Below are 11224 nucleotides of genomic sequence, written 5' to 3'. Positions count from 1 at the left end.
GATACTTTAAAGCAATGAATGATCTTCTTTCTTTTGAATTGATTTGGTATTATGGAGGAGCTCTGTGTCTGGTTATTGAAGATGATTTGTTCTTTGCTCCTATGTTGGCTTATTTTTTTGTTATTTCCGTTACTATATATATTTTTTTCTTTGTTTTTTCTGATTTGAGGTTATGAAAATGTTTTAATTTGTAATAAAGGTTTTTTGAAAATTCTAAATTCTCTCTATCTCTCTCTCTCTCTCTCTCTCTCATGAGCGTGGATCAGATCCTGCATTAAAACATGAACTTCTGATTTGCTAGCTCAACGTTCTACCTCTGGGTTATACAATGAGAACGTATAGAGTTAAATGCCCGCTAGCCTCCACCCCAAAAGCCAGCGCCTTCGCCGGCTCCCCCTTTGGCTGCGTCTATTCCGGTATCGCTTCTCGGCCTTTTGGCTAAGATCAAGTGTAGTATCTGTTCTTATCAGTTTATTGTCTGATACGTCTCCTATCCGGGGACTATATGTTAAATGGATTTTTGACCTTCGGAAATGGAAGCGGAGCTTGCTCCTTCCACTCCATGCATCAACATGGTATTGCAGTGTTTCCATGAATGGTGCGCTCCCCATCTCGGGGATAAATAAGTCAAGTATAAAAAAAAGAATTTGCTTCTTTTGTGCGTGAATGACGGTGTTTTTTCTAATCCGTGTGTTTTAAAATTGCTGTGATTTCGTTGGCTTTATTGGTTTAACGAAAAGCTTGCGTGGAAATGAACACGCTGATAAAGAAATGTTTTTGTAATGTATTTAATTAATTTCTTTACAAGTTTGCGGAGGTGATACGAGGACGAATTAAACATCCTCGACACAGCTGAAGGCGCAACAAAAGCGAACGAGACCGATTGGAATGTTAAAAACACCTGAAAACTTTTTTCACTACCCTTCATACTACAGCTGTCGAAAAACCACAGCAACGTCGACAGACCTGGAAGCATAGCTGTACTTGTTTAACTCACAACGACAACGGGTAAGTCATTGAGCCCTGTGTTTTTATTTATCCACGTTCTAAAATTGCTATGCTTTCGTTGTTTCTTGATTGCTCTGTACATTTCTTTGTTTCTATTCCACGTAAAGTTACTTTGTAATAACGAAACCATATATTTGAATGCGCAATTTAAATCCATTTGATTTAAATTGTTTCACATATTTCACTCTACACGGTTCAACCGGGCTGGAAACGGAATAAAAACAGGGTAGATCTCGAAGAATGTTTGGTCTCAGACGTGGCTTCGTGCGCTTTCCACCTGGTCACACACAGTAAATGAAATGTTAGTCGGACGGCCTCCGGGGGCGCCGTCGATGTGATCGGTCACAGGAAGATGCGGCCGTCTGGCCTCAAAGGGTGTCGCTCATACTTACCTGGCAGGGGAGACACCATGATCATGAAGGTGGTTCACCCAGGGCGAGGCTCAGCCATTGCACTCCGGTTGGGCTGACCCTTTGCGAATTCCCCAAATGTGGGAATCTCGACTGCAAAATTTCTGATAGTGGGGGACTGCGTTCGCGCTCTCCCCTGACCTTTGTGTTAAAAATAGATTCGCTTGTCGTTTTACGTAAAATCCAAGAGACGTCTAACCACGGCCCAAGAATACATTAGTCATCAAAAAAGCGGCTATTCAACGACTACATAACTTTTAATAGACAGCGAATAAGTGTCTAGGCTAAAACAAGGCTTAATTTGGGCTGTCAGTGAAAATCTAATAGCCGTTTGACCATTCCAAACGAATAGACTAGCCATTAAATAGAACCACAATCAAACGGCTACATGTCTAAGAGCACAAAATAATGCTTAGATGATTCTTTTACTTCCAATATAAGAGGTTCTCGGGAATGGCAATCATCCAAACTAATAAATTATAAAGGCTTTTATAAGAAAATGACAACAGTTAAACAACCTAGACAGCGTTGGGCAATACAAAATGCTAATAAATACAAGACAAATTGAAATATTGTACATGCATGTACATTAAACAAGCCAACAAATCTGCCAATGGGCTACGACAATTTTTCTTGAATTAAGTGTTTATATCTAGATTTGTTTCTTACCCCTTTGGCAGATTTATTTGCTTGTTTTAAGCCCAAATTCTGAGTTTTTTCTCCCTAAAGGCTAGGTTTATTTTCTTAGGGCATTTTGCTCATCAAAAAATGCATCTTATTTTAAGACTTTCTAGATATTTGTATAGTTAAAACAGTTCGAAATAACAAGTAAGAAATGATTTTTTGCAATGTATTCATTCATTCGCTACCCTTCATACTACAGCTGTCGAAAAACCACAGCAACGTCGACAGACCTGGAAGCGTAGCTGTATTTGTTTAACTCACAAAGACAACGGGTAAAGTATTTTCTTGATTACCTAAATGACTTGCTGTAGGAAAATAAGTTTAGGTTTAAGGGGGGAAATACAGTTTAAAGGGATATTTCAATTTATGATGATAATTCTGTCATCATTTACTCATGCATACAGGCTTACAACAACACGAGGATTAGTTTTTTTCTGAGTAACACAAAAGAAGGTATTTTGAGGAATGATGGTAAACCCACAGCAGATAGTCACCATTGACTTCCATAGTAGGAATAAAAAAATATGATGGAATTTAATAGGTACCATCAACCGTGTGCTAACCATCACTTTGCAAAATATTTTCTTCATCATTTATCACGATACTTCCAAAATATTTTTTCCTACTAAGTCAATATTTCATTATTTGCTTTACAAGCTTAAAAATGATGGTGACAGGATTCCATGGTAATCACAAACAGGTAAACAAGTAAAATAATCACTATTTACTTTTAAAAGCATTTTGAAAATTGCTTGCTTATGCTGGGAGTAAAGGTATTTCATGCAAAAGGTATTTATTTCCTCTTTAAAAGGTAATGTATGCTTCTTTTAAAGCTGACACATTTGCCACATTAAAATAACAGAAATGTGTACTGTTTAAACTTTTTGGAGCCGGTGTGTCTGTGTTCTTGGGGCACACATCTACATGTAAAAGCAGAATTGCTTATTATTCTTCTCTATTTCTTGTATAGGTCAATTATGAGTGAAGAACCGTTCACCAAATGAAGACCGCAGCCAGGTGACGGGATCCTGTGGTAATCACAAACAGGTAAACCAGTAAAATAATCATCATTAAATGTTAAAATAATTTTGAAAATTGAAGTTCTGTGTGTTCTTATTGTACTTTATTTATTTCTGCAGGTAAGCACCATACCGTAAGCTTCATTCCCTTTATAACAGGTAAGGTTCATACTGTTTTATTCTTTTGTACTGTTTTATTCGTACTGTTTTAAATCATTCAGTAAATGCAAAGTTAAACTGATGTGTTTTTAATCTAGATTTAAAAGTGTCTACTGTTGAAGCACATCTGATCTCTTCTGAAAGCTGATAATAACTGAATGCTGAGGCACCTTGTTTTGAGTGAACCCTTGTTTTTTCTAAATGACCTGATCCTATTGATCCGAGTAATCGGTTTCATATTCGATTAGCATATCTGTCATGTATTGTAGCCATGAAGTGGTTTTTAAACAAGAAACAGTACTTTTTAAATCCATTGACCATTGCAATAATCGGCCCTGCTGGTGATGAAAGCATGAACAAGTTTCTCTAAGTCCTGTCTTGAGACAAAACCTCTAATTCTGGCAATATTTCTGAGATGGTAGTAAAAGCAGAATTCCTTATTATTTTTCTCTATCTCAGGCTCTACGGCATATATGTCATGATTTTATTTGTCTATTTATATGTCTATTTACAAGGACTGCCTTGGCCAAATGTTATTGTTAATTAATATTGAAGCAGTTATTTAACATAGGTCCTTTGAGTAGTGATTTGTGTAATGATCCATATATCTATTTTTATGTATATTTTTAACTTAGGAATGTGATTTTAAAGCTCATATTTGTTATTGTATGACACCTCTCATGTTATGAAAGTAAAAAATAAATGTATTTTCTGATGTCTTGCATTTCTGTTTTTAAACTGTTAATCCTTATCAAGTGCTATACATTAGAAAGTGGATATAGAGTGAAATGCACACGGTGAATAATGAACGCAGACCTTCAGTGCCGGACCTCTGACCCGCTAACCTCCATCCCGACAGCCAGCGCCTTCTCCGGATGCCATTGCGGTATCGCTTCTCGGCTTTTTGGGTAAGATCGAGTGGACACCGGGGACTACACGTTTAAATGGATTTTTGACCTTCGGCTATGGAAGCGAGGCTTGTTCCGTCCACTCCGTGCATCGACTCTGGCGCTTTCCGGGGACAAATAAGGTGAGTTTAAAATCAGAGTTTGCTTCTTTAGTGCGTGGTTGCCAGTTTGTTTGCCAGTCCGTGGTCCATAATACGTTCCGCGTTCGTGGTCTCTCCATCGCTCAGTACTTTTCTGTGTTTCTATTTTACGTAAAGCTAACACCAAAACGATTGTGGAAGGCGCTATATAGATTGTTCTCAAAGAAAAAAAAACGAGAAACAAACCCATGTGAATATGGGTCAAATTATCTAGGCGGAGCACTTCGTTCAAAGAAAAACGCAACAGAATTGTTTGCGTTGAACAAAGACAATGGTGCCTGCAGACATCGAATGTGTATTGTGGATAAAAAATGGCCAGTGGGGTGGGACAATTTTTCCTGAATTAAGTGTTTATGGGAAAAGTTCACGAATTTTTTCTTACCCTGTAGTCAGATTTATTTGCTTGTTTTAAGCATAAAATAACAGGAGAAGAAATTGTGTAGGGGGAGCAGAGGGTTTTTTTTCGTTCAAAGAAGAGCAGCGTGGCACGAATGAATGTTTGGCTGAAATGCTATCGTAATTTCCCCCTTAATTTTCCTTACAAACATGAAACCAGAGAGAAGGGTCAGTTGGCATCGAATTGCACCTTGTATTCGGTGATTGATTGAGGAAAAATATGCGTATGTGTATATATATATATACTTGTTTTGTTGAACAGAGACAATGGCCGCGTGCTCCAGCGTCACCTATATGCCTATTTCACAAAATGGCGGCTTTGACCGGAAGTAGGGAAAACATCGTTCAGGTTGCACCACTACGATGGCCACTCAATATAGTATGGACTGACAGCTGCTTTGTTTTCTCCTACACATGAATTTACTTGTAAAAATAACAATAACAGATATTGTCGATTGGTGTTATATTATTTTTTTAGCATTTCGTATTATCAAAATATATCATATGTTAGACAGCTTATCAATTTTAAATAAAATAACGAGACATACATAACTATTCGTGTCTGCTCCCGTTTATTGTAATGAGTGTGCACATTTGGAGAAATACTTAGACATTTTACTTCTTATTTCTTTAGACTGAATAATTATTTCTTATTAATTCCAAAGTATGCGACCCGATGATCTAATCGTGGTGTATGTGCTATTCCTCGTTTGTTTGCCTGCATCCATTGCTTTACGGCTTGCTTGTTGCGTTTAAATGCACATTTGATTTCTTTACCAGCATTGGATTTAGACCATTCAATGAGAAGAGTTAACAGCGTTTATTATGATTGATAAGCCCTCAACGGAGAATGAGGTCGGCATACATTAAAAGCCTTATTTTGTTTTTATCGTGTGCCTTCCAAAATGTATGCGACGAAACTTAAATCACGCAAAATATGAATGGTAACTAGACGTGCTTGTTGTGTGCAAGGAGTGCATTTATTTGTAAACTTTTGCTAAATCAAAATGGTTTATTTGTATTTGCTTTTTACCTGGGTTTTATCAGGTTCGCAGTCGGGACATTTTTAATCCATAGTGTATGCATAATTAATTTCAAAGAAATAAGAAGTAAAATGTGTAAGTATTCCTCAAAATGTGCTTTGGACTAAGTCCCCCGTCATCACAGCAAACGGGAGCAGACCCGAATAGGTATGTCTAGTTATTTTATTAAAAATTTCCAGCCGTCTGTAAATTTATGTTTGAAAGAAAAAAGTAAATTAATATCTTACTTACTGTTTTTGTCTTGTTTTCTAGTGAATATCTGACAATGCTTAAATGGAGATACATTTACTTGGTAAGCAAAGTGGCTTAAGATATTATGTATTGTAATAGAAAATTGTTATAAAAACGTTTTGTTTTTGCTGGGAATTCTTGTATATATTTCACAGCTATATAATTAATTATAATAACGCACTTTTTGTTGATAAACATGTTAAAAAATACATTAACACATAATAATGTGGCAACAAATCAAATGTGCATTTAAATGCAACAAGCAAAAATAAATAAATAAAGCAAATGCACGGAAAAGAAACGAGGAATAAAAGAAACACCGCGATTAAAAAAATCAGATCGCATACTTTGTAAAATAATTGAAATAAATTATAAAAATCAACAGGTTTATATTTAAAACAAATAAAAAATATCTGCCAGCGGGGTAAGAAAAATAAACTTAATTCTAGTTTCAACTTAATTCAATAATAAACTCAATTTAGGTTTATTTTTCTTACCCCACTGGCAGATATTTTTACTTGTTTTAAGCCTTAACCTATTACATTTTAGAATTTATTTCAGTAAACAAGACTTAAATTCTAAGCCACTTTGCTTATTAAGTAAATGTATCTCGATTTAAGAATTATTTTTTAACTCGAAAACATTAAGAAAAGACTAAGTAAACGAACAAATTGGGATGTTCAAAACACTTAAATATTTTTTTTCACTCTACCCTTCATATTACAGCTGTCGAAAAACCACAGCAACGTTGACAGACCCGGAAGCCATGATACATTAGCAGTTTTTAAAATAAGTTAAATCTAGAATCCTTATTGGTTTTAGATACTTTAAAGCAATGAATGATCTTCTTTCTTTTGAATTGATTTGGTATTATGGAGGAGCTCTGTGTCTGGTTATTGAAGATGATTTGTTCTTTGCTCCTATGTTGGCTTATTTTTTTGTTATTTCCGTTACTATATATATTTTTTTCTTTGTTTTTTCTGATTTGAGGTTATGAAAATGTTTTAATTTGTAATAAAGGTTTTTTGAAAATTCTAAATTCTCTCTATCTCTCTCTCTCTCTCTCTCTCTCTCTCATGAGCGTGGATCAGATCCTGCATTAAAACATGAACTTCTGATTTGCTAGCTCAACGTTCTACCTCTGGGTTATACAATGAGAACGTATAGAGTTAAATGCCCGCTAGCCTCCACCCCAAAAGCCAGCGCCTTCGCCGGCTCCCCCTTTGGCTGCGTCTATTCCGGTATCGCTTCTCGGCCTTTTGGCTAAGATCAAGTGTAGTATCTGTTCTTATCAGTTTAATGTCTGATACGTCTCCTATCCGGGGACTATATGTTAAATGGATTTTTGACCTTCGGAAATGGAAGCGGAGCTTGCTCCTTCCACTCCATGCATCAACATGGTATTGCAGTGTTTCCATGAATGGTGCGCTCCCCATCTCGGGGATAAATAAGTCAAGTATAAAAAAAAGAATTTGCTTCTTTTGTGCGTGAATGACGGTGTTTTTTCTAATCCGTGTGTTTTAAAATTGCTGTGATTTCGTTGGCTTTATTGGTTTAACGAAAAGCTTGCGTGGAAATGAACACGCTGATAAAGAAATGATTTTGTAATGTATTTAATTAATTTCTTTACAAGTTTGCGGAGGTGATACGAGGACGAATTAAACATCCTCGACACAGCTGAAGGCGCAACAAAAGCGAACGAGACCGATTGGAATGTTAAAAACACCTGAAAACTTTTTTCACTACCCTTCATACTACAGCTGTCGAAAAACCACAGCAACGTCGACAGACCTGGAAGCATAGCTGTACTTGTTTAACTCACAACGACAACGGGTAAGTCATTGAGCCCTGTGTTTTTATTTATCCACGTTCTAAAATTGCTATGCTTTCGTTGTTTCTTGATTGCTCTGTACATTTCTTTGTTTCTATTCCACGTAAAGTTACTTTGTAATAACGAAACCATATATTTGAATGCGCAATTTAAATCCATTTGATTTAAATTGTTTCACATATTTCACTCTACACGGTTCAACCGGGCTGGAAACGGAATAAAAACAGGGTAGATCTCGAAGAATGTTTGGTCTCAGACGTGGCTTCGTGCGCTTTCCACCTGGTCACACACAGTAAATGAAATGTTAGTCGGACGGCCTCCGGGGGCGCCGTCGATGTGATCGGTCACAGGAAGATGCGGCCGTCTGGCCTCAAAGGGTGTCGCTCATACTTACCTGGCAGGGGAGACACCATGATCATGAAGGTGGTTCACCCAGGGCGAGGCTCAGCCATTGCACTCCGGTTGGGCTGACCCTTTGCGAATTCCCCAAATGTGGGAATCTCGACTGCAAAATTTCTGATAGTGGGGGACTGCGTTCGCGCTCTCCCCTGACCTTTGTGTTAAAAATAGATTCGCTTGTCGTTTTACGTAAAATCCAAGAGACGTCTAACCACGGCCCAAGAATACATTAGTCATCAAAAAAGCGGCTATTCAACGACTACATAACTTTTAATAGACAGCGAATAAGTGTCTAGGCTAAAACAAGGCTTAATTTGGGCTGTCAGTGAAAATCTAATAGCCGTTTGACCATTCCAAACGAATAGACTAGCCATTAAATAGAACCACAATCAAACGGCTACATGTCTAAGAGCACAAAATAATGCTTAGATGATTCTTTTACTTCCAATATAAGAGGTTCTCGGGAATGGCAATCATCCAAACTAATAAATTATAAAGGCTTTTATAAGAAAATGACAACAGTTAAACAACCTAGACAGCGTTGGGCAATACAAAATGCTAATAAATACAAGACAAATTGAAATATTGTACATGCATGTACATTAAACAAGCCAACAAATCTGCCAATGGGCTACGACAATTTTTCTTGAATTAAGTGTTTATATCTAGATTTGTTTCTTACCCCTTTGGCAGATTTATTTGCTTGTTTTAAGCCCAAATTCTGAGTTTTTTCTCCCTAAAGGCTAGGTTTATTTTCTTAGGGCATTTTGCTCATCAAAAAATGCATCTTATTTTAAGACTTTCTAGATATTTGTATAGTTAAAACAGTTCGAAATAACAAGTAAGAAATGATTTTTTGCAATGTATTCATTCATTCGCTACCCTTCATACTACAGCTGTCGAAAAACCACAGCAACGTCGACAGACCTGGAAGCGTAGCTGTATTTGTTTAACTCACAAAGACAACGGGTAAAGTATTTTCTTGATTACCTAAATGACTTGCTGTAGGAAAATAAGTTTAGGTTTAAGGGGGGAAATACAGTTTAAAGGGATATTTCAATTTATGATGATAATTCTGTCATCATTTACTCATGCATACAGGCTTACAACAACACGAGGATTAGTTTTTTTCTGAGTAACACAAAAGAAGGTATTTTGAGGAATGATGGTAAACCCACAGCAGATAGTCACCATTGACTTCCATAGTAGGAATAAAAAAATATGATGGAATTTAATAGGTACCATCAGTGCCGCTGCTAGCCATTTTGGTGCCCTAAGCATAATTCCTTTTTAATGCCCCCCACCCCGACCCTGACAAAAAAAACTTGTTTTTGCCAGTATAATTTTTTATTACCAAACATATAACATAATAGCAGAAAGTAAAATCTTCACAGCTTTAGCCAACACACATTAGGCTACACATTTGAAAGTGCAAACTTTTATAGAATAGCAAAATAGAAAAAAATTACCAAACTTAAATTATCAAAATAATTTTCCCAAGTACAATGTCACTTTAAATAAATTACATTAAATAAACATCAATAAGTAAACAAGAATACTAAATATTCTTAAATAAAACTGATTCAGAGAACTAAGTGTCACAGTAATGTTTGCTTCATATCATGACATTTTATATTTATATATATTTAACAGTCAGGAATTGTTAGCCTAGCATGTGCACTGACTGCTAACATTAACTTTTACTGAGAAAGTCTTAACCACTGTCACGTCAAAATAAACCACAAAATAAACTACTGCTCAATATCTAAAGAAACGTGGTAAAGAAAGTAACAGCTGACGTCAGTCATTTGTAAAATGATGCATAGATAATGTTTTACAGTAAAATCTCAATTAACTTGCACTGAGATTATAAATTATAACAACATAGTTTGCTAACATTAATGTCAGCACAGCAAGTTCGAGGCGCATTACGATTAGCAGCAGCTGCAGCCCATGCGCATTTCCCTTATTTAGGAATGATTAAACATGATGGACTTACCTGCAAGTGATGCACGGGCATCAACCCGCAGTTTCTTCTTTTTTTATTTTTTCCGATCCTGACTCCTGCTGTCTTTTAGGGCCATTTCCAAAAGTTGCCTACTGACTGTCCGTTTCTCAATCCGAAGGCTGCAGCCTGCGCGAGGTCGCATATGCAGGCTGCATACGTCATCAAGCCTGGTTTATTTCAGTAACTGAACATTACATTAGCAAGTCAAAAGCATATTACAACAATTTACGATTAACTAAGAATAATAGTCAACTTTATAATCGTTAATATTACGAAATAAGAACGTTTTGATTACGTATGCAGCCTAGAAATGCGACCTCTGGAGGCTGCAGCCTTCGGATTGAGAAACGATCTCTGTAAAACTTCGTCAGGCGCCCGCGCGTTCAAGCGGCACAGACTATCAAAGGCTGGGGGGCATACTTTCTAGACTAGAGCAATTTAATTATCTCGTTCCCCCTTTTTTGTAACATATACATGGATAAAAAGTGCCTAATAACATTTCTATAGGCTAATGAAATAATTTCAGCATTATAATTTTTTTTCATTAGGCTATTATTTTTGGTGCCCTCTCAGCACGTGGTGCCCCACGCACAGCGCGTGATGCGCGTTATGGGAGCGGCGGGGCTGGGTACCATCAACCGTGTGCTAACCATCACTTTGCAAAATATTTTCTTCATCATTTATCACGATACTTCCAAAATATTTTTTCCTACTAAGTCAATATTTCATTATTTGCTTTACAAGCTTAAAAATGATGGTGACAGGATTCCATGGTAATCACAAACAGGTAAACAAGTAAAATAATCACTATTTACTTTTAAAAGCATTTTGAAAATTGCTTGCTTATGCTGGGAGTAAAGGTATTTCATGCAAAAGGTATTTCCTCTTTAAAAGGTAATGTATGCTTCTTTTAAAGCTGACACATTTGCCACATTAAAATAACAGAAATGTGTACTGTTTAAACTTTTTGGAGCCGGTGTGTCTGTGT

General features: G+C 36.6%; 4 non-coding genes across 4 annotated transcripts; all 4 read left to right on the top strand.

Moving 5' to 3' along the window:
• Positions 1-418: 418 nt before the first annotated feature.
• LOC135764532 (U2 spliceosomal RNA) lies at positions 419-609 on the top strand. Its single transcript, XR_010540079.1, has one exon. It is a non-coding gene; the product is annotated as a U2 spliceosomal RNA (small nuclear RNA).
• A 783-nt stretch (positions 610-1392) lies between these two features.
• LOC135764585 (U1 spliceosomal RNA) lies at positions 1393-1557 on the top strand. The gene has a single exon (XR_010540112.1). It is a non-coding gene; the product is annotated as a U1 spliceosomal RNA (small nuclear RNA).
• Positions 1558-7241: 5684 nt separating this feature from the next.
• LOC135764438 (U2 spliceosomal RNA) lies at positions 7242-7432 on the top strand. Its single transcript, XR_010539986.1, has one exon. It is a non-coding gene; the product is annotated as a U2 spliceosomal RNA (small nuclear RNA).
• Positions 7433-8215: 783 nt separating this feature from the next.
• LOC135764583 (U1 spliceosomal RNA) lies at positions 8216-8380 on the top strand. The gene has a single exon (XR_010540110.1). It is a non-coding gene; the product is annotated as a U1 spliceosomal RNA (small nuclear RNA).
• The last annotated feature ends 2844 nt before the right edge of the window (positions 8381-11224 follow it).

This window comes from Paramisgurnus dabryanus, chromosome 9, assembly GCF_030506205.2.
Source record: "Paramisgurnus dabryanus chromosome 9, PD_genome_1.1, whole genome shotgun sequence".
Taxonomy (NCBI): Eukaryota; Metazoa; Chordata; class Actinopteri; order Cypriniformes; family Cobitidae; genus Paramisgurnus; species Paramisgurnus dabryanus.
The sequence above is the reverse complement of the archived record's forward strand: the minus strand, read 5'-3'. Positions and strand labels throughout refer to the sequence as shown.